General features: G+C 37.8%; 1 protein-coding gene across 3 annotated transcripts in view; it reads right to left on the bottom strand.

Moving 5' to 3' along the window:
- Positions 1-26,603, bottom strand: part of SNTG1 (syntrophin gamma 1) — a 756,922-nt gene that overhangs the window by 496,519 nt on the left and 233,800 nt on the right. For 2 of the 3 annotated variants that reach the window (XM_074386645.1, XM_074386646.1), the window contains one exon: positions 13,387-13,461. The exons of the other annotated variant lie outside the window; for it this stretch is intronic. The gene's annotated coding sequence lies outside the window, so the exon portion shown is untranslated. The remainder of the gene's footprint in view (positions 1-13,386; positions 13,462-26,603) is intronic. 3 annotated transcript variants of the gene reach the window in all.

The raw sequence follows: 26,603 nt of genomic DNA, 5'->3' as shown, positions 1-26,603 counted from the left end.
AAGGGGGCTTGATGCAGAGGTTTGTGTAGTCTTACAAAAGACTAGGTACCTGGAGTTTGAATGTTGTTAACTTCCTTTTCACACAGGGTGCTACCACCTTAACCCACAGAACAAATTCAGAAACAAAACAGACAGCTATCAATGACAAATCATAGTACAGTCAATTTATACCTTGCTTTCTAACATAAATCATCCACTTCTTTCTCCATCTACCGGTTGGCACAGAGTGGTCCCTACATCAGCAGCACCTGGGAACTTAGAACTGCAACTCCACAGGCTCCTTCTTACACCTACCAAATCAGAAACTCTGGGGTTAGGGCCCAGCAACCTGAGTTTTAACAAGATATCCAGGTGATGCCATTGTACGCTCACTTTTGAGAACCGTTACTGCTCTATGATAGCTAAGCTCAAAAAACATAAACAATGGCATAAGACAACAATAAAAATAAAAATGTACTGGATTTGTGTTTCATGAATTTCATCCTTAAATTCACAATATCTCTGATGGCTTAATTATGTGTCTTTCAAAGTTTCCAGGGCCCAGTGGCCTGGAGAGTGTCAAAATATCCTTTCCTAGGAAGGAAAAGTTGTTTTACAACCTTTGTGCTATTCCTGTGAGGCCTCCATGGACAATGGAGGAAGTGTGTACCTCTTTAGGGTTTGCTTCTCTGGACCATTTACCAAGCGACTCAGAAGTTTCTAACGCTGGGTGAGGCCTAGAACACAAAAGGGTTCTCAACAGAGAGATCCAGGCTGCTATGCAAGCTGCTCTGCCTCTTGGGTTTCATGATCCAGTAGACCCCAGGGAACTTGAAGTGTGAGTGGCAGAGAGGGATGCTACAGGTAAGTCACAGCACAGGCCCTTAGGATTTGAGATCAAGCCCTTACTATCTTCAATGGATGTCTACTCTGCTTCTGAGAAACAGATTTTGGTCTGCCTCAAGGACTTAGTAGATGGTCTTTTGTGAATTGTGTATTGTTTGCCCCCAAAAGCCACAGTTGGGTGTTCACAGCAGTACTCCATTATCAAACGGAAGTGGTATTTACCAGACTGGACTCAGGCACACCGTGAAGGCACAGGTAAGTTACAAGAAGAGGTGTTCCAAATGTGCATAGCTCCTATTCCTGATGCACTACCTTTTTTTTTCTCTCAGTCTGTACCTAAAGCCACACAAGAGTACGCTATGACTAACTGAGGTTGAAGAAAGTCTTGCTGAGTTTGTGGGTGGATCTGCAGGATGTGCAGGTACCATCTGAGATGGGCAGCAACAATACTGCAGCCCTCCCTGTGGGATCTTCCTGAAGACAATTTCAAAGAAAAGTCCTCCCATTGGGGAGAATGTGGATGAGTGTACCTGGTTGTTCCATTTTGCCTGGAAAAAAGAGAGGACCAAAGATGGGAGAGTATATTTAAAGTCATGAGCTGAAGTCAATGGCTTGGTTGTATGGTTTAGTACTTGAAGAGACACGGTCTATTGGTGACAAGGACGTCTAGGGAAAGGGCATATGAGGAGACCTCACTGAATGGACATAGAATATAATATAAAGATATTGGTGTCTTTTATGAATGATTGTCAACAAATGGATTCAGTAGACCAATATTTTAATAATGAATATAGGATGACCTGTTCTGTTGATGTCCGCCAGTCTCTTTCCTCAGCCATTATTATCATCTCCAAGTATTGGCTGGTGACAAAGTGACTAAGGTGGCAGTGATGCAGAACATGTATGTGCTGAACAACACTGGCTTCCACTCACCTAGGCTGATTTGGATACAGCCCCTGCTAATGCGGAACCATTTCCTGGGTGATCAGCCAGCTGCCTGGTTGATTTCATTGGGCCACTTCCTGATGGAAGGGCAGAGCTTTGTTCTTAGTGGAATACTCACTACAGGTATTCATTTGCTTTCCCTGATTACAGTGCCTTTGCACAATTACCATCCATTAACTTATAAATACCCTTTCAAATATCATGGCATTATACTTAGCATTGTTTCTGACCACAGACTTCATCTCAAAGCAAAAGAAATGTGACATTTGGTTTATGCTTATGAAAGCTCTAACACAATTGAATCCTGAGTTTATAGCTGTATGGCTTTAATGTTTCTTATTTCTTAAAAGTATATAAGCTATAAAATGGGCCTATTCACTGTTTACTTAAAAAAGATGCTGTAAAAATTAAACAAAAATGTAAGTATAATATTTTCCAGTTTCAACTTGCTGCATATGGCTAGCTAGTGTTCCCAGCACCATTTATTAAAGAGGGAATCCTTTCCCCATTGTTTGTTTTTGTCAGGTTTAAAAAAGGTCAAATGGTTGTAGATGTGTGATGTGGTATCCATTCTGTTCCATTGTTCTATATGTCTGTTTTGGTATCAGTACCATGCTGTTTTGGTTACTGTAGCCTTGTAGCATAGTTTGAAGTTAGGTAGCATGGTGCCTTCAGCTTTGTTTTTTGGCTTAGGATTGTCTTGGCTATATGAGTTCTTTTTGGTTCCATATGAAATTTAAAACAGTTTTTTTTTTCTAATTCTGTAAAAAATATCAGTGGCAGTTTGATGGGAGTAGCATTGAATCTATAAATTACTTTGGACTGAAACTGGACTCCTTCCTTACACCTTACACAAAAATTAACTGGAGGTGGATTAAAAACTTAAATATAAAACCTAAAACCATAAAAACCATAGAAGAAAACCTAGGTAATATCATTCAGGAAATAGGCCTGGTCAAAGACTTCATAATGAAAATGCCAAAAGTAATTACAACAAAAGCCAAAATTGACAAGTGGGATCTAATTAAACTAAAGAGTTTCTGCGCAGCTAAATAAACTAGCGTCAGAGTGAACAGGTAACCTACAGAATGAGAGAAAATTTTGGGGGTCTAATATCCAGAATCAAAAGGAACTTAAACAAATTCACACACAAATAAATTTAAAAAATGGTAAAATGATATGAATAGCCATTTCTCAAAAAAAAAAAAAAAAGACATTCATGTGGCCAACGAACATATGAAAAAAGCTCATTATCACTGATCATTAGAGAAATGCAAATCAAAACCATAATGAGATACCATCACACGCCAGTCAGAAAGGCGATTATTCAAAAGTCAAGAAACCATAGATGGTGGCAAGGCTGAGAAATAGGAATGCTTTTCACAGTTGTTGTGAATGTAAATTCGTTCAACCATTGTGGAAAACAGTGTGATGATTCCTCAAGGATCTAGACCCACCATGGGACTTGTATACTTATGTAACAAACCTGCACTTTCTGCACATGCATCTTGGAACTTAAAATAACAATAAAATAAAAAAAAATCAATTGTAATATATTATAGTCCATAGTATAATATAGAAAACCATGAATTCATTGAAATATAAATTAATAGATAAAAGTCTGATGAGGAAAAAGAAAAAAATAGTATTTTTCACAATTATTTACAAACTTTAAAGTCAGCAAAGGTGTGTTCTTTTGTAAACCACTTCATATATATTATTTACCTATTGTTTGATAAACATGACGTTAAGCACTTTACACATATACCTTTATGCTTATCATAGCATTATGGTCTATGTGAAAACTGACTCAGAGAGCTTAAGAAACTGTCAAATGAGTTACAACCAGTGAATGGTAGCATCAGGTTTTTGACCTAAGCAGTATTTATTTGGACAACTTTTAACACAGCCTGTGTATTAGTCCATTCTCACACTGATGTAAGTAACTGCCTCAGACTAGGTATTTAAAAAGAAAAGAGGTTTAATTGATTCACAGTTCCACATGGCTGGGGAAGCATCAGGAAACTTACAACTACAGAACTTACTTACAATTACAACGGCAGAAGACACCTCTTCCCAGAGCGGCAGGAGAGAGAATGAGTGCCAGCAGGGGATATGCCGGATGCTTATAAAACCATCAGATCTCAAGAGACTCAACCATTATCATGAGACAGCATGGGAGAAACTGTCCCCTTGACTCAATTCTTTCCACCTGGTCCAGACTTTGACATGTGGGAATTATTTCAATTCAAGGTTGGATTTGGGTGAGGACACAGAGCCAAACCGTATCACACCGATTTTATTTTCTGAGCATATTACACGACTCTGTCACCTTATGAAGGCATTTGTCATCTTCAGAGGAATCAATGTCACAAAGTGTAACTGTGAATAAGAAGAATCTCAAATTGTTCTTTGTGTTGTTAAACAGAGCAATCATTTTATAATATTATAAAAATATTGAGAAGCTTCACAGTAATAATTAATTATCATTTACAAAGTCAGTATTATCTAAGTACCACAAAAATGATCTTTAATGCCAAACTGAGGACATTTTAATTTTTTTCCTCAAAGATATACCAATCCTTATGTTTTCACATCTGGAGCGCTAATATATATTGTTTAATCATTAAAAAGCAATCTGACATCCCACGAATGAGGCATGAGGGAGACATTTCAGATCAGGAGTAAACTCACTGGGACACATGTTACATTACCCTTGGCTTCTTTGATAAGAATGATTGCAGTGGAATGCTGAGCTAAAACCTATTTATAACAGTTTCAATGGTGACTAAAATGTGAAGATTTGAAAACATGCTGCAATTACAATGACTTAGAAGAAGCTGGGATTGCAGGAAGCAGACATTTCAGGGGGAAGCTACAGAAATAAGTGGAGTTAAAGGAGAAATTTTATTTTTAATTCTAAGATATAACCATGTTTGTATTCTGATGGAAATAGGCAAATAGAGTAGATAGGACAAACTGTTGATACTTGAATAAAAAAGACACAATTTCAGGAACAGAGTCCTCAAGTGGGTGGAAAAATAATGGAATCCAATGTAAAAGTGAACAGTTTTTGGCAAAGATGGGAGCATATACATTTCCTTCACAATAAGAAGGGATACAGGAATGAATGCAGACGGTGTTCTAGATTTTCTTGATATAGCATTTGTATGAAGATAAGTATTTTTTTCTTATGCTTCTATACTAATGAAGTAAAGGCAACGTTATTAAATACAGTGATAAGGGAAATTCACTGAAAATTCGAGCAGAAAGAAGATATAAATAGCAAATTCAGAAAGTGACGACTGATAAGTAAGAGTCCTGACTGGGTTTGGGGGTCACAAGTTGAAGGTGAACTCATCAGCATAGTTGTACGTTTCCCTTGAGTCATATTATGCTACTTGGATAAGCAGATAGAAATTTGGTTTAACCATGGTTACTTCCAGATGTGCTGTAAGAAGTAGAGAAAGGGAAAAACGTTGGGGAGGTATATAAATATTGATTATACTGATGTATCCAGAATCTAAGTTATATAAGGCTGGCATGAAGGCATAACGTGTTATGGGCACTTGAAGGTAAAGGGTTGAGGGCTGGAAGTCTTCAGCTGAGTCTGGAATAGCATGACTAAGGTAAGTGGAATGAAAAAATGGGATATAGAGTTTTAAAAGGGAGACTCTGGGGACGATACACTCTTAGGCAATCATACAGTTTAGAGGATGGGCACCTGCAGACAAATACAAAAATAGCTGAGAGGGAAACGGCATGGCACTGGAAGCCAGGGTGCAGAATTAATCTTCTGTGTCAATGTTGAAGCATAAGACGTACAGAAGCAGTGCAGAGAAACACTGTTAGTCAGATGCTAAAACCTTGGGTAAATGAGCAGGAGTGACCAGGTGCTCAGCAGATGATGTCATCAGTATGCAAATAAGCAATGCAATCCCATTAAATGCCTAGCTAAGGAGCAGCAGTTTATGAGGAAGGGGAGATCAGGAAAAGAAACGAGGAGCAAGGTGAAGGAATGGGTCAAATTAGGCGTTACAGTCGGTTGGGGCAAAGCATGAGAGAGTGTAATGTAAAGTTGGCCACCACTTGGTATGTAATTATTAAGCGTCAGTGTTTATTCAGTTTCTTGGAATGATGTCTCTGAGGATAAAGAGGAGAATAATGCATCTATTGGCTCTAGTCGCTCAGTTGTCAGAGATTTGCCTCATGGACAATTAAGTCCATAGCATTTGTGGGTGCCTCATCTCAATAGGAAATTTCCAGGCAGAAGAAAAAACAAGAGTGATATAGCATGTGGGTTTCAGATGAAGAGCTGGTGACTTGTGCTTGCAAATGTTTTCAAACTCCGGAAACTTGACCACCTCAGTAGTGGCTGAAGCTGGAAGAAGTGACCAAATAAGACAGATGAAATTAAGAGAATCTAAAATAGCTCTTAAGAGATGTCTGGTACACATGCACACACACACACACACACACACACACAGGCGTACCAAAGCACAATTTTTCTTGAAAAATACTTCCTATTACAAATATGGCTGCTATAGATATTGGGATATCTGTAATCATAAACATAAAACAATTTTTATTTAGTAACATCTCTACACCTTGTACATATTTATCTTTTTCAGCTTATTAATTACATGTTACTCAACTAAAGATTTATTTCTTATTTCTTATAGTATTTACACCCTGCAATATAAAACCAGTTTAATATCATGTCATAAAAGAATTTTGGATTAGCTGACAAAAACCTAAAGAGACAATTTTTATATGCCATTATCTCACCATCTTACTTTGGAGAAGTGCAATTGTCAATAAAAGAAGCTTCCACGTCTATATCAAAGGTGAATGACATATTCACATGTTTTAAAAGGCGGAAAATTGACTGGTGTTATTATTACATGTGTGTTATTCTCTGTCTCTTCAACTCATAAGCATTTAGACTGGGGTTCTCATCTATAACTGAAACTCTTCTAAAGTAGATCTTCATATTGATCTACCTTTAAAAAATAATCTTATATTCTTATTCCAGTATCACCACTTGCTCTATTGAATTCATACATTATAGGCTTTAACACATAAGTGGAGAATAATTTTGAAAATCTGGCTTGGTTTTTACATAGCATAACAATTCTTGTATTCTGTCACCACATTTATTTCAAGGAAACAGCTTCCCTATTTGGTCAAGTGGCCTTTCTCATACTATTGATTTTCCTTCATGCTGGAGGAAAATCAATAGCTTCCCTTCTTATTATTTCTACATATTAAGAAATAACATGTATCAAGGCCTAAATTGAACTTTCTAAAAAATAAAAGATAATATCAGATTTCAAAAGCATATAACTTTATGCATGTTATTATCCGTCACTGAGAAATGTAACAGACTAAGTTTTGCTTCTTTTTCTGATCACTTTTCTATGCATACTAGAAATTACACAGTTAAAAATAACAATGAAATCCCTTAAACGTGATCACGTTATCTATTTTGCTAGTGTTATCTTCTTCCTTAAATACTCAAAATGATAACTTGCCGAAAACATAAATATCGTAAGTACCGGTTAAACCCAATTAAATTTATAAAATGAGAATGTATAGCCCAGATATATTGCCTGAAAAACTCTGCTGACCCCCCTTCCCCACCTATTTATGGACTGAAGCCTGTGCCAGCCAAATGGTTGTTTTTGAAGAATTAGTTTTGGAAAGGCAAGAAGTCTGAAATTATATTAAGACAATTAATAAAACTATAGTCAAGTTTATTATAAAACCCATTAGGAAAATAAAAACAAAGATCAAGTCCAAATATCCAGATGCAGGATGTGAGGCACACAAGGTACAAAGAAATGAGTTTTAAGGACAGGGCATGTGTAAAAGCATAGCACATGAGTTAGATTAACTAAAAGTGAGGTCCAGGGCAGTCACCACTGACAGTGCTAGCCTGGAGAGAATGGCTGAGACAGGGCTGCATGAAGTGATGAGGAGCCGAGTACTCTTGGCAATGGGAAATGCAACACTTCTCTTCAAGGTTCACAGGCTGGGCGTGGTGGCCCTTGCCTGTAATCCCAGCACTTTGGGAGGCCAAAACGGGTGGATCACCTGTGGCCAGGAGTCCGAGACCAGTCTGGCCAACATGGTGAAAACCAGTCTCTAAAAAAAAAAAAAAAAAAAATTATCTGGGTGTGGTGGCATATGCCTGTTATCCCACCTACTCGGGAGGCTGAGGCAGGAGACTCCCTTGAGCCCAGGAGGCAGAGGTTGAAGTGCACCAAGATTGTGTCATTGCACTCCAGCCTGGGCAACAAGAGCAAAACTCAGTCTCAAAAACAACAACAACAACAAAACAAAACAAAAAACAATTCACAATCTGGTGGGAAACATAAACAAAAATAATCTAAAATGTTATTATATAGGAATGTAGAAAATGAATTATTAGAATGGGTATTAGAATGGGTATTTAGGTATTAGAATACCTAAAAATGTATTGAAGGTGGTGGGATTCATGTTTGGGTTTTGTATAATGGAAAGTCTGTTTTCTCCCCCTTTTTCTTGCATTTATTTTCTTTGAGGCAAAATTCACATAAAAATAAAATTGATTATTTAAAATATATAACTCATTCGCATTTAGTAAATTCACAACATTGTGCAAGTATTACTTCTATCTAGCTCCAAGATGTTTTCTTACTTTCTTTTGTGTATGTGTGTCTACTCTCTTCACAAGTTTTCAGAACAGTATTCTTAACTATTCAGAAAAGTATACAGAACAGTATTCTTAACTACAGTCTTCATGGCGTATCATAGATCTCTGATTAATCCTATATAACTTCAAGTATGTACCCTTTGATTTACATCTTTTTATTTCCACTCCCTCTCCTCCCCAGTAACCACCATTTTACTCTGTGTTTTTATGTATTTGACTTAAGATTTTCACACGAGTGAGATAATACAGTATCTGTCTTTCTGTTTATGTCTTATTTCATGCAGTGTAATATCCTCCAGGCTCAACAATGTTGTTGCAAATGTCAGTATCTCCTCTATTAAGACTGAATAGTATTATGTTATGTATACATACTGTAATTAATGTGTTTATCCATTCTTCTACCTATGAACAGTTAGATTGTTCTCATATCTTGGCCATTGTGAATAATTCTGCAATGAATAGGGAAATGTAGATATTTCTACAAGATTCTGACTTCACCTACTTTGGATATGTACCCAAAGAAGGATAGCTGGATCATAGTTATATTTTTAATTTTTTGAGAAAACTCCACGCAGTTTTTCACAATAGCTGTAGTAATTTACATTCCCAGCAGCAGTGGACAAGGGTTTCCTTCCCTCCACACCATTGCTGACGCCTCTTATCACTTGCCATGTCTATTCTGGCCATCTTACCAGGTGTAAAGTGATATATTACTGTAGTTTTGATTTGCCTTTTCCTGATAATTACTGATGTCGAACACTTTTGCATGTGTATGACTATTTGTATGTCTTTCTTGGAAAAAATCTATTCATAGATTTTGTCGATTTTTAAATAGTTTTTTTTCCCTTTCAAGTTGTGGGAATTCCTTATGTATTTTGCATATTAACTTCTTATCAGGTACATAGCTTACAAATATTCTCTCCCAATCCATAGATTACCTTTTTATTGTGTTGATTACGTTCTTTGTTGTACAAAGGTTTTTTAGTTTAATAACCAATGTTCACAGATTGAAAGATTTAATATTTTTAAAATGTCAAATACTACCTGATGAAATATACAGATTGAATGCAATCTCAAGTCAAAATTTCAATGACATTTTTCACAGGAATAGAAAACCATTCTAAAGTTAGATGGAACCATGAAAGACTCAAATAACCAATGTGATCTTGTAAACTAAATGCAGAGTTTGGGGCATCGTATTTTCTGATTTCAAATTACATGACAAAGCTATAATAACGATAACAATATGGTACTGGCATAAAAGCAGACACATAGACCAACGGAACACAGTAGAGATCCCAGAAAGCAACCCAGCATATATGATCAACTAATTTTGGCAAGGCCAGCAAGAAGCTACAATGGGATTAGGATAACTGGAAATTAGTTCTCAAAAGAATAAAACTGGACTCTTATACAACACACAAAAGTCAACTCAAAATAAATCAATGATTTTTCTGAAATGTTCCTTCGGAGCTTATATATTTTGGTACAATAGTTAATCCTGAGGTCACCAGGAGAAACTAGTTTCTTCCCCCTCATGGAACTCTCCTGGAAACATAAAACAAGCAAACAAATGTGAGTCAGTTTCTTTTTTTTTTTTCCAGTCTGGGGGAACCTCATTGCTATTAGCGCCCTGGCAGGGGAGTCTACCTGCCTTCCCAACATTAAACTTTTGCCATCAGATCCAGGAAACAAGAGAGATGGGTGGTGGGTCCTGGTTAGAATTAGTTCAGATAGTTGCCCAGGATATGAGGTCAGTGCTGAACTGAAGGCTAAGCTTGCTCGCCTTTGATTATTGTGTCATTTTATCTGTGGCAGACAACACAGTAAGCAAAACTAGAAATACAGATGATTTCCGAGTGAAGCCAGTGACTCTCAAATCACAAACCTGCCTGAGATACTGGGAACTTGAACAATGATCCTGGTGGCACGTGGGCCAATAGAAGTTGCATCCTGTCAACAGCTGCAACTTGTGACACAGAGAGGGGCGTGCCACAGCAGAAGAACTCAAAGCAGCAATAGCAGCAAATCTGTTTATTAACATGTGAAGTGTTTTAATTATAATACTCTTGTTCTATAATTTAAAAATGTCCAGAAAGCCTCAGGTTGCCTCTGGTCCAGTAGACAGGGCAGAGAGCACAGAGGGCATGGACCCAGCTGTGGCAGCTGCAGACACCCAGGCTCTCCGGGCTGCTCATGCTCCTAGGGCTATTTTCAATTCCAATGTGAAGCCAGCCTAGCTTTAAATGTGGGCAAATATGAGCATGAATTAAACATGAAGAGGCAAAGAGATATATTTAAGAAGAAAGAGGAAGGCTTGAAATGCATCCAGCTATATTTTTAGAAAATAAAATATTAACCACTTTTCGGGATTGTCAGAAGAAGGTGGTTTGAGGATGGGAATAGCTGCCCTCAAGTGAATTTCTATTATTTTCCTTACAACAGCCTTTCTCCATTTTTCCCTATATAACATGTACTCTTATTGGGCTTTAGTCAGAATTTGCTGTACATGATACTTTGAAACCTTTGCACGGTAGTGATGTGAAAGCATACAGAGCAGCCCCTAGCACCGGGAAATTCTAAGAAGGGAATACATGCTCCCTCTTGCACAGCAACAGCTTGACCACTGGTGGCTAGCACAGAATCATTCTGGAAGTTCCAGCTTCTATCCTTTGCTCTCCGAATCCTTCAATTGATTCTTCCACAGGTGCTTCCAAATTAAGGATTGAGAAACAAAGGAATCACAGGGCTCAAGGAAATGTTAATATCCATTTAGTCTGGAGGTTTGGAGAATGGGAATGGATTTAGGAGGAACAAAGGTAGAGACAGAGCAGCCAAGTTCTACATCACTCACTGTTGCTTCCATAAAAACGATCTTTCTTTGCTCTTTTATCTTTTGGAGTCCCCTATGAGATTTTATTTGAACTACGTATTTAACTATGAAAAAAGGTCTAGCTATGAGAAATAACTTGAAAATTTTGGGTATATAATGGCATTTATAGTGCATTAGAATGGGTTTTTTTTTTTTGCTTTGTGGAAAATGCGTTTTGGAAATTACTGAGTTTATGTGAGTGGTGAAAATATACTGTTTAATTTAAAGATAATTGTTTAATACTTTTACACCACTAGTGGGAATGTAAATTAGTTCCAATTCCTCAAGGATCTAGAACCAGAAATGCCATTTGACACAGCAATCCCATTACTAGGTATGTACCCAAAGAATTACAAATCATTCTACTACAAAAACACATGCACATGTGTATTGCAGCACTATTCAAGATAGCAAAGACTTGGAATCAAGCCAAATGCCCATCAATGTTAGACTGCATAAAGAAAATGTGGCACATGCACACCAAGGAATACTATGCAGCCGTAAAAAATGAGTTCATGTCCTTTTCAGGGACGTGAATGAAGCTGGAAGCTCTCATTCTTAGCAAACTAACACAGGAACAGAAAACCAAACACCACATGTTCTCCCTTGTAAGGGGGAGTTCAACAATGAGAACACACGGGCACAGGGAGGGAAACATCACACACCAGGGTCTGTTGTGGGGTGGGGGCCAAGGGGAGGGAGAGCATTAGGACAAATACCGAAAGCACTTGGGGCTTAAAACCTAGCTGTTGGGTTGATAGGTAGAGCAAACTACCATGGCACATGTATTCCTATGTAACAAACCTGCACGTTCTGTATTGTATCCCAGAACTTGAAGAAAGCTTTAAAAAAAGACATAATTGCTTAAAAGAGCTACCTGAATAATTTAAGGATCAGATTGTGTGAGGAAAATCAGTCTATTAGCAACCCAACCCCATGTACATTCCACAAGAAGAAACATGGCACAATGCGCCTTCCATGTCTAACGGTATTCAGCAAACAGGGCAACTTTGAGCCCTAATTGCCTAATCCTCAGTGTCTCTGAACTTGCAGTCGTCCTTGAAAACCCAGCCTAGAAATCTCCGTAATAGGCAATCTGCATGGCTACATCTAATTTCAACATTTTATGGTTTTTATAACCCACGATATACTCAAGGATTCTTGCCACTTTTATACTACATTTAAGTATAACCGAGTACATAAATACGCATACAATATACTGTTCAGTACTGGCATTCATTGAAACTTAACAGATATCCGTGAGTCTGATGACTCTTTCTAAAGCCATACTACAAGTCCTTGGACTGCCAGGACATAAGCCCTCGAAAATACCATGACAGCTTATTATAAAAATAGATTTAGTGACTCAATCCTAACCTTTGCCAGCCAGGTTCAGCTCCTTCTAACAGATAGTGTATGATTCCTTCCTAAAGTAACACTTATCCTGCTGCAAGGTCATTGAACCACCTGTGTCACCCATGCAGACTCACACTCCCTTCCTGAAGGGATTTGATTCATTTTACTAATTTCACACTCATTCACTCCTTTCTCTGAACAAGCAAAAGAGAACCCGACAGGCCCCAGTCACTCTGCCAAGCACTCCTCCCGCTGTTGAGTTTCTGCCCTTCTCAGGAACTCACAGCTCCCTGAAGTGTGTAACTCCAGTTACCATCTTGATACAGAGACACTGTCTCCTCACCTAATAAAGAGTATTTTTGAAAAACTGAGTGATTTTTCTCATTCCTATTGAGCAGTGCTTATCAAAGAAACAATACAAATTCAACATAGCCGTTTGAGTAAGTACTGTGGAAAGATACATCCAAATGCTGTCTAACTACACCTAAACATTCAGATATGTCCTGAATATTTCTACTCCTTCCATCACAGGAGGTTTTGTTTTTTATGTTATTTTTCCACAACAGAGAAAGAGGCTCCAAAAAGATTAATTTCAAAGAAAACAATTGTTTCTTAGAAGTGTAGACAAATACAGTCATTTTTTTTTTCACGAATTTGCACATGACACATTATTGCAAAGTAATGGTCTTACTTGAATTTAGGTAGAGCAATGTTTTTCTTTTGCTGGGGTCACTTCTCAGGCAATCTCAACATTCTGGAGAGCACTCTAGATGCAGAAATAAAAAAAAATAATAAGTCCTATGAGCATTCAAAATAAGCGATGAAATCTATACACTGAAACGTATCTACTTTATGAGGAAGACAAACTTGCTATTTACACTCATATCATACACAGTTTTCCACACTTTCTTGTCAATTTCTAGGAATAGCTCAAATCCCTGTAAATCATCTAGAGAGGAAATGAGATAGTATTTCTCAAATGACTAACGTCACAAGATTAAGTTCTGTAGAACACACGTTGGGGGAATTGACTTTTTAAAAAGTGCAAGAGGATATTTGGTAATCTGCCCAAAATATCGTCTGCCAGTAAATAGCACTTGGATCTAAATTTAGAATGAGACTCCAAGTTTAAATTTTGATAATATTTAAAAGCATTCATAGTGAGGAATAGTCTATTGATTTAATGCCAAGAAGTGATTACTTTTTTATGAGACTTAGCTCTTAACTCAGTTTTATGGTGAGGGGGGCCAAGCTGACCCCTGAAAACATACTGTAAATGAAGATTTGAGCAACCAGTTGCTAATTCTAGAGGCTAGAGTGGTGCTTCTGCCTTTGTCATTTAGTTTTTAATGATCCCTTTTATGTTACTTGGCTCCTCATGAACTCAGCTGTAGTTTTGAAAATACTGTACCATTTTAATAAAATGATAGACAGGTGATACGTATGTATTTAATAGAGCAGTGGTTATCAGAAGTCCCAGGGGCATGAGGCTGGCTGCGTAAGAGTAATTTGTGTAGCCTATTGAAAATATTTATATATTTCTGACTCAGGAGATGCAGTTTAATTCCGACTCTGAATCAGATTTACATAGATGCCTACTAATGTGCATTTTTAAGATGCTCCCTGAATATCTGAACTATAGCTAAGTTGAGAACCCTTCACTAGAATAAAGTTTGTGAGATGTGCTAGGAATAATTCTTGGATGGTGTGATGGTTAATACTCAGTATCAACTTGATTGGATTGAGGGTTGCGAAGTGCTGATCCTGGGTGTGTCTGTGAGGGTGCTGCCAAAGGAGATTAACATTTGAGTCAGTGGGCTGGGAAGGGCAGACCCACCCTTAATCTGGGTGGGAACAATCCAATCAGCTGCCAGTGATGCCAGGATATAAATCAGGCAGAAAACAATGAAAAGACTAGACTGGCTTAGCTTCCCAGCCTACATCTTTCTCCCGTGCTGGATGCTTCCTGCCCTTGAACCTCAAGTTCTTCAGCTTTGGGACTCCAACTGCCTTCCTTGCTCCTCAGTTTGCAGATAGCCTATTGTGGGACCTTGTGATTGTGTGAGTTAATGCTCCTTAATAAATTCCCCTGTGTGTGTGTGTGTGTGTGTGTGTGTGTGTGTGTGTGTATGTATTTTATATATATATATATGTGTGTGTGTGTGTGTGTGTGTAAAGAAGGATATATATATACACATATATATATATCCTATTAGTCCTGTCCCTCTAGAGAATCTTGACTAATACAGATGGCCCCCAGATTCTTGGCCTTGAAATGCCCCTCGGCTGTGGACTGGACTTATGGCAATTGTGGATTTCGCTTCTGTGATGAGATTCTAACAGGTGACAAAGGTGAAGGGCTTTTGTAGCTGTCATCTCCCAAATCAGTCACTTTTGAGTTAATCAGTTTGAAGGAGACTATAGTGCGTGGCCAGACCTGATCCAATGGTAGTTCCTACAGAGGGTCAGAGGTTCAAGCTGGGATAGATCCTCTTGTGCCTCTGGAAGAGGGAAGCGGCCCTGCGAAGATGTCTGCATGCCCCAGTCCTCCAGTCTTGTGCCTCTGGAAGAGGGAAGCGGCCCTGCGAAGATGTCTGCACGCCCCAGTCCTCCAGGAGGCCACCATTGGGAACCCAGAGCAGCCCTTGGCCAGCCCACAGCAAGGAAGTGGGGATCTCAGTCCTAGAAACACGAAGAACCAGATCCTGCCACCAAGCCAAACAAGCTTGGTAGAATCCCTGAGTTCCAGACGAGAACACAGCCTGGCTGACACCACGACTGTGAGGCTATGCATGGAATCAATCCGGATATGTCACACCTGCACTTCTGACCAGGCAAACCATGAGGAAACAAAGGAGTGCTATTTTAAACAACTAAGTTTGCTGCATATTTTTATGCAGCAATAGATAACCAATACATGAGAGAAGTTTTATGCCTCACTCTCTTATTACCATATCCCTACATATGCCATGCATGTGATTCCAGGTTTTTTACAAATTTATATGATAAAGAATTCAGAATTAGATATTGTGTCAAAATAATGTTAATTGCACTAGAATCCTTATCATATCTTTAAATTTTTTCATTATTTTACATGATATAGTTTTAGCCTAATCTGATTTCTTCCATTGATTTATTACTTTCTACAGATGTATTTGATGGGTTTTTATTTATGAAATAATATATACATCAAGTCTCTTGAATTAAAAAAAAATGTAATCTCGTTCCACAGGACCAATGTTGAGGTGTGAAAGTAGGAACATTACTGAAAGAACAGCACACCATCCTCCCTGAGGCTGGCCCACTCCTGGTCCCTATGACCACGGAAGTGAACGGACATGAGAACTAGAATACAGTGGCCAGAGCAATCACTCTTACAGCCCCAGGTGCAAATACAAAGAGCAAAAAGGGAAGGAAGATCAATGGTTAGATGAATCTTCTGTTCACATATCTACCACCCTCAATTCCACAATTGCCCATTTATTTTTACTTCACTATTAATTAATTTAGAGATAGGGTCCCACTCTGTCATCCAGACTGGAGTACAGTGGTACAACACTCAGTGCATAACCCACTGCAGCCTCTAACTCTTGGGCTCCAGTGATCCTCCTGCCTCAACCTCCCGAGTAGCTGGGATTACAGGTGCAAGCCACCACACCCAGCTCCTAGTTGGGACCTCTGCACAGGCTTTAATGTAACATTATGAAGGAAATGAAACCAAATAAAAACTACAAACCAAAACACAGACAGTCCAAATAAGAATTCACTACAGCTAATGAAGTACATAAAAATCTTAAATGGTCTTTGGGAGGCTGAGGCGGGTGGATCACGAGGTCAAGAGATCGAGACCATCCTGGTCAACATGGTGAAACCCCGTCTCTACTAAAAATACAAAAAATTAGCTGGGCATGGTGGCGCGTGCCTGTAATCCCAGCTACTCAGGAGGCTGAGGCAGGAGAATTGCCTGAACCCAGGAGGCGGAGGTTGCGGTGAGCCGAGATCGCGCCATTGCACTCCAGCCTGGGTAACAAGAGCGAAACTCCGTCTCAAAAAAAAAAAAAAAAAAAAAAAAAAAAAAAAAAAAAAACTTAAATGGTAAAACAATCATTGTATTACTTAACAAGGAAATAGAAGAAAGGAGAAATTTTAAGCTTCTATCCAACCGGAATATGTGAGGCAAATATGAAACCCCAGGTTTCTCGCCATGTTGCCCTTCCCAGTGCTCAGCTCCCTAAGAGTGGGCCGTCTTCTCTCTGCCTTAATAAGTCTTTAAACGTTTTTCTCTATCTGGTGTCCAAGATATTAAGTTGCATTTAAGTCGGAGGAAGAGGCAGAACAGCTTCTACTCCAGTTTTCTCAGAAGCAGAATTTGGACTTCATTTTTGACTTAGCAATTTAACTGGAAAATTTAAGTGTGAAATTTAAGAGTATACACGTGAGTTTTAAAAATACATTCTTGATGTCAGTTATTCAGAGTGACTTTTAATATAGATACATCCATAGAATCTGCGTGCCCTATGATGTCTTTTAATAAAATAAATTATTATTCACTGAAATTATTCATTGAAATTATTATTCACTGAAAACCTTGAAACACAAATATCACTGAGGAACACAAATTCAACCATAAATGACAAAGATGGAAAAGTTACAGAAAGAAAAGAAAATCAATAAGTGTTTTAAAACACCCCTCATCTGAAACAATCACTCTGCCTGGCATATTATTTAATAGTTAAATATCTTGGTTGTGATGGAAGTTTCACAAAAATATACACATGATAAAGTGACATGAACACATAGGAGTACACGTGTAACCGAGTAACTGTGGGTTTTATCAAGGTCAATTTCCTGCTTTTCAGAATCAGGTACTGTAGTTATGCAAGATGTTAAATTTGGGTGAAGCTGGGTGAAGGGTCCACAGGCTCTCCCTCCACATTTCTTTGCAACTTTCTAAAAATTATAGTTAATTAAAATCTTAAAAGTTTCTTAAAAAGTAAAAGAAATGTTGAATATACAATTCAAACAGTGTTATCTTTTTTTTTTTTTTTTTTTTTTTTTTTTTTTTTTTTTTTTTTGAGTTTTGCTCTTGTTACCCAGGCTGGAGTGCAATGGCATGATCTCGGCTCACCACAACCTCTGCCTCCTGGGTTCAAGCAATTCTCCTGCCTCAGCCTCCCAAGTAGCTGGGGCTACTGGCATGAACCACTGTGCCCAGCTCATTTTTGTTTTTTTAGTAGAGATGGGGTTTCACCATGTTGGCCAGGATGGTCTCAATCTCTTGACCTCTTGATCTGCCTGACTCAGCCTCCCAAAGTGCTGGGATTACAGGAGTGAGCCACCGCGCCTGGACATGCTCTACTTCTTACATTAGGTAATAGATTCACAGATCCTTATGATATTAATATGTTTTATTAAAAAATATGTATGTGTATTTACATATGTACATGTATACACACATGCATATACATATATACACACAGATGTGTTAAGGTTTCGTCTATGTCAACTATTACACTAATATAAGTAAAACAAGAAAAAAAGGCGTCTTATACTTTATACTCTGTGTGTGCATATCTTCGGATGGAAGGTACATATTTTCTTTCCTTTACTGTTAGAGAAAAAAAAAAATTGTTCCTTAATGGCAATAATATAAGGAATGGAATGACTTGGTCTTAATAGTAAATCTACAATTTTGTGGTCTTATTCATACTTGATTATGTTGGCAATGTAAAGTGATTTGTATTTGTATAAAGTATGTAGCAATATAATTAATAGTTGGAAATGATAATTTTTCACAAATATGGTCTTTCCTGATGATGTGTAGATTTTTGACAAAATAGGGAAATATTAAACAATTAAACATTTTAGTACAAAAGGTTACTAAGTGATTTAACTTGCTTACATTTTATTACAGAAATTAAATTATAATTAAATTACATTTTTACTTTTCAATAAGAGAAAGAAGCACAAAAAGTAGCCAAATAACATCAAATTACAAGTTAAAATTGAGATTTCTTCATTAAGTAATCATGTATTTTTATAATAATCCTTATCTAAGGTAATCGTTCAACTACTAGATAAAATCATAATGATATGCAAATAATTAATGGGATTCTAAACTCTCTCAAATTAAAATAATACTTGAGTGAAACTACTTTCTTTCTTTCCTTCCTTTCTTCCTTCTTTTCTTTTCTTTAATTTTTCTTTCTTTTTTGGCTTGCATAGTTTCTCAGGCTGGCGTGCAGTGGTGTCCTCATGGCTCACTGCAACCGTCACCTGCCAGGCTGAGGAGATCCTCACCTCAGCTTCCTGAACAGCTGGGACTACAGGTGCATGCCACTACGTCTGACCAACTTTCGTATTTTTTGGCAGAGATGAGGTTGTGTCCTGTTGTTCAGGCTGGTCTCAAACTCGTGGGCTCAAGCAATGTGCCTGCCGAGGCCTCCCAAAGTGCTGGTATTATAGACATGAGCCACCATGCCTGGCCAAATATACTTCCTTATCAGAACTATTGTATATAATCACTGTCCAGAGAGGTCAATGTGATTTGAAGGAATGTGATATGAAAGGTTTTACATATACAAGATTCTGAGTAACATATAGGAAAAGTTGATTTAGAAACAGACTCTTTTGCTTACCTAATTTCAAATATAGTTTTAATTAGCATACTGGATGACTTTTAAGTCACAACGTGGCTTTAAGTTCAACTATCAATGCCCAAGGGTTATATGACAAGTGTATGTATAGACATATATCTTGGTATTTTTAGGAAACACTGAGGTTTTCCAGTCCTGGGTTTCTATTATGATCTAAAAATTATGGTTGTAAATCACTGAAAAAGGAACATAAAAGTGGCATGACCGTAATGGAAGCAATTTCCAACCAGAACGCAGTAGATGACTATCCCTGGCTGGAGACCCAAACTATCCTGTAAATTTAATTGCTTCACTTAGTTAAATTAAGCAATATTAAGTCAATTGTACTCTTTCCAGATACGAAAGCGCTATCTGGAGCTGAGTACAAGGGTGAACAAATTCAACAGCAAACATCAGTATACAGGACAAAAATTATTTTTGGATACATTTTGACATTTTCCTGATTCTTACTCAAATAAATCACTGCCGGCAAAAATGATTTCTGTACCTCCATACATCAGTTTGCTAAAGCGTCACCCCTGTCACTGAATGCACTGTGATATAGAAAATTAATCTTTCCTCCACTCAGACAACTTGCTAGAGCAAGGCAAATGGGAATCCTTGGCTGCAGATGGAGACTAAACTTTAAGTTAAATTGATCTCACTTAATTAAATTGAGCAATATTAAACTAATTTCTGTCCTTTCAGTAAGCAAATCTATACCTGTGAAGCTTATCAAAGCAGAACTCAACACTGCTCTATCCAAAATATTATAAACACCTGACACCAAATTCAACATTGTACGAGTGTGTGGTAGACAAAAGATTATTTTCCCTGCTGGGGAAGGGGAAGTGTAGTTTCCATGGTTAGAGTCATTATTGTCTTAATTTATGAAATACGTGAAATAAGCTCACAGCAAATTCAAAAGACTATAAATAAGGGATGACTCATTCTTCGACCTGAATGTTAGAGTAATATTCTGAAGAATGAACTTTATCTTCTGATGTTGTACAGCAGTACCATTAAATACAGCTGAGGAGCATAATAAGAAGCATTTAGCAATAGAATTAATAGTTGTAGACAGTATTTTTTCCAAACAGTTTCCAAACTGTTGACATAAGGGTTGTATAGTTCGAAGAGTTGCTTCTATTTACACATTCGCCGCATGTTCGAGTGCCTATTAGGTGCCTTGCATTGTTCCAGGGTCTGTGAATGTAGCAGGGAAAGAAAACAAGGAACAAATAAATAAATGAAATTTATGTTATGACATGTAATATGTTTTATGCACAAAGAGAGTTGCAACCAAATATCCCCTACTAATTTAAAATGTGTTCACTAAAAATTATCTACTTAAAAACCTATCTACTTTTAAATATCTTTTGATTTTGCAGAAAATCAACCATCATTGCAGTCAGATTGTCTGACAGAGCTTTAAATGAATAAGTACCAATAAACAAGGTTTGCCATATCATCCACTGTTCACGCTTGGCGATAGAGAACTGTGAGTTCTCTGGAGAAAAGCAAACACCTTTTAGAATTTGATACTGGAAGAGAATATGTTCATAAGCAAAGTTCTTTGTAGCTGTGCATGCTGTACCAGCCATGGCCAAGTATCTGAATAGCAGCGCCTTAACCACTTCAGACAAGCATTGTGAAAAAAATCAGCTTTCTGTTCATTTTTACTTCTGACCATGGATTAAGCATACTCAGCAAGCCCATGATGATAGATAGAAAAAAAAAAAGTCTGTGTCTTTTCATCAAGGTCTCTGGACCTCAAGATCAATAGGAACATTAAAATGGAAGAGAAACAAGAGGAAAACGCAAACACAAGTAGTAGATCAAACCCGTAGATTTCAGTCTGTCAGTCTGATAATTTGCAGTGCTAAAGGTGTCAGTTGTGAAGATGTCGTTATCTTGAAAAGATCGGATCCAACTTTAAGTGATATTGTTGAATTCGTAAACTTGTCATTTTGCATTTAGACTTTTAAACCACAATCTAAATAATCTTCTATTATAAAAACAAATTAATTTATTGAAAAAAACTCTGAATAAAAAGTTGTAATACTTTGTCTGTAAGAAACTTGCAATTCTAACTTGAAGACCTAAATTTCAGAAAAAATATATATTTTGGAATAGTCAGAAGCAACAGTAAAAGGGACACAGAGAAGTCATCCTCTAATCAATAGGTTGTAGATTATAATTTAGTAGACATTTGTCAAAATTTAAAACTAGAGAAAATGGGTTTAGTTTCTGTGGATGAAACGAGTCAGTCTCACCAAAGGGCGATGGAATGACTGGCTGAGTTGAGGAGGGTTACTGTCTCCCCAGTTGATACAATCGAGAATTGAAAGAGCAGAAAGGGCCTCCCTGGAGAGTGAAGGGAGAGGTGTCTCTTCTGAAGAGTGAACTGAGACCTAGCCCATTAAGTATGGAGGCAGGTAGTTAGCAACTTTATGAGAAGGACTGGACCCGTGAGTCCTGGAAGCAGCCACATGACCCCATATGGCATCCCCTTCTGTTTGCCCTGAGCGCTTAGAAAGGCTTCCTAAGTATTTCATGGTGATCTTGGCTGCGCCTTGCTGTAAAACATGAGAGAAAGTTTCTGGATCCAGGCTCCCAAGAGGCAGTAAGTAAGTTGTGCGTGTGTGTGTGTGTGTGTGTGTGTGTGTGTGTGTGTGTGTGCATGCTCTGAAGCTGGGATAGCCAGGGCGTCTTTCCCCCCAGGAACAGCAGCGGGGGCAGACTGCATCACTGCATAATCACCAGGAGTGACCAAGCTGATGTCCATCAGGACAGAAGGATTCAGCTTCACCTATGTGATGTAAATACCCCTTCCTATCCTGATGTCCTACTTTGGATAGTGCCTCAGTGGGAGATCCAGTGGGCTGAGGAAGGGAGACCTGGAGGAGAATGAAGAGCTGCTGGGGACTGGTGCCTCCTCATAGCCAGAGGGCTGCAGGATTTACTTCGGGCAGCCTCACTGTCCCATTGGCTTTGTGACACTATTTTCCTTCTCTCAGATTATTCACAGAGCTGCCCTGACAAGAACAAGGGTGACTAATTCTCTGACTGATTTCTCTCAGTTCCTTATTTTGTCCTCGCAGGCAAGCGGCAGTCAAGTCAAGCTCTCTACCCTCCCTGTCTGTCACTGTACAGCTCGATTCAACCACAAACCACACAGCATTTCTTCTCCCCCTTGCCTGCCTCTTCTCCTTCTCCTTCCCTAAATATCACCCCCTCTCTTTCAATCTTATAAAAGCAGTTTAGCCTAGATTGTGAGGGATTTTCAATGCTTGTCTAAGATTATATGCTTTATTAATGCAAAATAGGAAATGAATTGTAGTTTTTTCTTTTAAGACAATTACCTCTTAACCTAATTTGTGGTCTTTCTTTTTGCTCCTCAAATATTGCTGCTACCCAGGATGTTTTGATTCTGTTTTTCTTTGGTTTTCTGTTTGTTTGTTTTCTTATTCTTCCATACCCTTCTTGTGGGAACTGTCTCCTCACTAGACTAGGGCTTTCAAATCTGTAACTACCTGATGCGCTCAAGGGCCATTCACTGACTCTATCTCTAGGTCAGAGATTTCTCTGAACTGCAAATACACATACACAACACACAACACATACACAACACACTACCAGCTCCTTTTGGAAAGATCCTAGAATCAGCACATTGACACTGGAATTTAGCCTTTCCCCACAAAAACATGCCTGTCTTTCCACATAATACATCAGTTGTATCATTGCAACTCCAATGCCCCAAGCCATGAAACTGAACTTCATATTTGATTTCTTCCTTCACTTTGGCCCTATACAATCTATGGGTCAAGTTCTACTAAAATCTCCAAAGAATTTTTCAACTGTATACTTTCCTTAATCTTTCTTGCATTGATTTCCATAATCATGAAATGCCCATAATATAATGTTCCATATAAAATTCCTGATTTGTTCTATGAGTGCTGCTGAAGTCATCTTTTTGAAACATAAACTTTCAACTTATATGATCATGTGACTTCAACAGTAAGTTCTTTCATGGATCATCATCTTCAGGGCACAATCAGTATCATTTAGAATAATATTCACTGTCCTTAATGATCTATCTATAAGCCTAGACATTACAATCTTATGTTCTCAATTTTACTACTCTGAAGTCATTGCCATTCTCTAAATATGGAATCCTCTCTTTCAGCAGTGGCTCCTCTCATTGGTGGCTGTGTCTGCCTGAACTCCACTTTCCCCATGCTTCTCAGACTCCTATCCTTCTGCCAGGAAGTTTGTGTCCAGTTGTTTTCAAAACTCCTCCAGAAAGTATTCCCTTCAGTCTATGCTCTGTGCCCAGATTTGTGTGCCCAAAAAAGTCCTGCAGCTATTCTGTGCTTCTGTAAGAGTCCTTTGAGTATCAAATAAGCTGATAATAAGCAAGAGTATGACTTTAGGTTCAAAATGCACAAGATACATTATAAGGCAATAATTAGTTATGCATAGTGTTTCTCAGGGAGGTTTCAGAAATATACTATTATTCAGAGAGATCAGAAATCATATACCTTGTTATTCAGCGAGATTTAGTAACAAACTATGTTAATTTATTTACATTTAATTCACCGTGAAATGTAAATCTTAGAAGCCATCCTAGTTGTGGTATAAAATCAAAACACAAAAAGCAAAAGCATAGCCATGCTTCTAAGCCATGAGGACGAATCTCGAGCAACCTATATGACCCTTTAAGAAAACTGAGAGGTTTTCTTCTTGAAAAGTGGTAATCGTTTCAAAGCGATAGCATTTTCCCTTTGAAATTCATCTCAAAAGTCAACAAAAGGTTACCAGTTACCATTAGAATGGATATTGTTTGTATCATTCCTTTAACACAAAAATTTCAGATGTTATTGAAAGTCAATTTGCTGTAACAACGTTTATGCGTCAGAAATTGAATTCAATTCCGTAAGGCTCCAGGTGAGTATTATCTAGAGACAGTTCTTCCAACCCTAAAGATTAGTAAATTTTTCTCAAAAGATGAGACACAAACTGCGTAGAAAATTAAGTGCAATGTCCAAGAGCATGTCCTCCTTTTATTAGAAAAACTAACAAACTCATTGCTCAGTATGTTGTCCTGCATAAATACCAAACATGCAGAGTTTGCTACGGTTTTCTTGTTCTAAAATAAAATTGCTCCCAGTTGATCTCTCATTTTAACTCTACCAGGTAAGGACCCAACTCAGGTCATATTTTTCAGTAAGAGAGGGAGCTGCAGGTGGATTCTGAAGAATTTGGTTTAATTTCTTCATCAACTTTGCTGGCGGTACTCCAGAACAAAATAATGAAGATTTTTGGACTGTGGTTCCCTCTCATATATAATGGAACCTGTAAGACCAATGGGACCAGATGAATGAGGGTAGAATGAGAGGGTGCCTGTGAACACGCCATAGAAGTACTAAGCTGAGCTACTGAATAAAATTGCAGAGAGACTCAAATATTAAAGTGCATACATATGGCTTTTAGTTTCACTGAAGCTTCGAAACAATTACTGCTATTTTATTTCCTTTTTTGATATACATTTCAAATAGTGAAAATATTCTCTATGTAAACATGAGAAAATAGTAAAGTCTTGCACTTTTTTTTTTAATTGACCAAAATCTCATTGAGATTTTACAGAGATTAGATAACACAAATTAATAGTTACAAAGATCAGGAAAATAAACACTAGTATTTTGGAAGTTTAAAATCAGATGGGTAATGAGTAACTTGCTTAGAAGGCTAATGCTTAACACTGTCCTAAGCCAGCAGTAGGCAAAGAATAGGAGTAAGAAAATTTAAATTGCAGAATTTTGGCAAAACTAGGAAATGTAAAAGCTAAATGTCTGAAAGTGTTGCCTCAAGTGGACAGAAAATAAGACTGGTTTATAGGCTACCTAAAGAGTTTAGTAATAAACTCATAGACAATAATTGCAACAAATTACAAGTGAAAAATGGGGTATTTAAAATAGTCAGAAACTTTCTAAAAGTCAATAAAGAAAAAAGTCAAATAACCCATTATAAAAATGGACCCAAGACAGGAACAAGCATTTTAGGAAAGAAAAAACCCAAACGGCCAATCATCATTAAAAAGCCCTCAATGTCCACTAGGGAGAGGCACATTCCATTCACAACACAACATTATTCAACTGTCAAATTAGAAATAAACACAGACAATAAATGCTTGTGACTAAGAAGAACAACTAGTTTGTAAACTCTAGTAGGAACATAAATTGGTAAAATAATTGTGGAAAATAGTCTAGTTAAAGGTGTCCATATCCAATGTCTCACCAAATATATACCCTTCAAAAACAAAAGTCAGCTGGCGTGGTGGCTCACACCTATAATCCCAGCACTTTGGGAGGCCGAGGTGGGTGGATCACAAGGTCGAGAGATCGAGACCATCCTGGTCAACATGGTGAAACCCCGTCTCTACTAAAAATACAAAAATTACCTGGGCATGGTAGTGCACTCCAGTAATCCCAGCTACTTGGGAGGCTGAGGTGGGAGAATTGCTTAAACCCAGAGGCAGAGGTTGCAGTGAGCTGAGGTCATGCCATTGCACTCCAGCCTGGGTAACAAGAGTGAAACTCGGTCTCAAAAAAAAAAAAAAAACCAAAATACACACACACACACACACACACACACACACACACACACACACACAAAGAAAAACCTCTTACACTCTTACACAGGTACATAAAGGTATGACAGAATGTCTTTTCACCGAAGCATCTTTATCATAACAAAAAATTGGATCAATGAAAAGTTATGCTGATGTAATAAAGAATAGAGAAACGAATTACGCACTATTACTGCAACGGAAGGTTGATTACAGCAGAGGAAAAGAATGAACTCCAGCTATAAAAATCAACATGGAAAACTAGGAAAATGTCTGTAGGTATTCAATAATTGCATAGTTGAATGTTAACAACCTTTGACTCCCCAATTTGCATTTAAAATTTTTTAATTAAATTGAAGTTCATACTATTACTGTGTTATTCTAAATAGAAATACTGTTTGTGCTGTATAATCACAGACATTGCATCCACTAAGTATTGTCAAGTCTGGGGACTCTGTCCAGTGCTCTCTGACGGCCATTTTCAGGACCACTTTCTCCACTTAAAAAGTTTTTGAGAAGCCACTAAAGAACCTTCTTTGTACATGGGTACAATCTGGTTTTTATTTCCTAAGAGACATGTTAAAAATAAGGCTCCATATGTGAGAGATGAATAGACTTCATATAAATTCAAGAATTTTCTAA

Source organism: Saimiri boliviensis, chromosome 15, assembly GCF_048565385.1.
Source record: "Saimiri boliviensis isolate mSaiBol1 chromosome 15, mSaiBol1.pri, whole genome shotgun sequence".
NCBI classification, from domain to species: domain Eukaryota; kingdom Metazoa; phylum Chordata; class Mammalia; order Primates; family Cebidae; genus Saimiri; species Saimiri boliviensis.
This window is presented reverse-complemented; position numbering and strand designations above follow the sequence as displayed.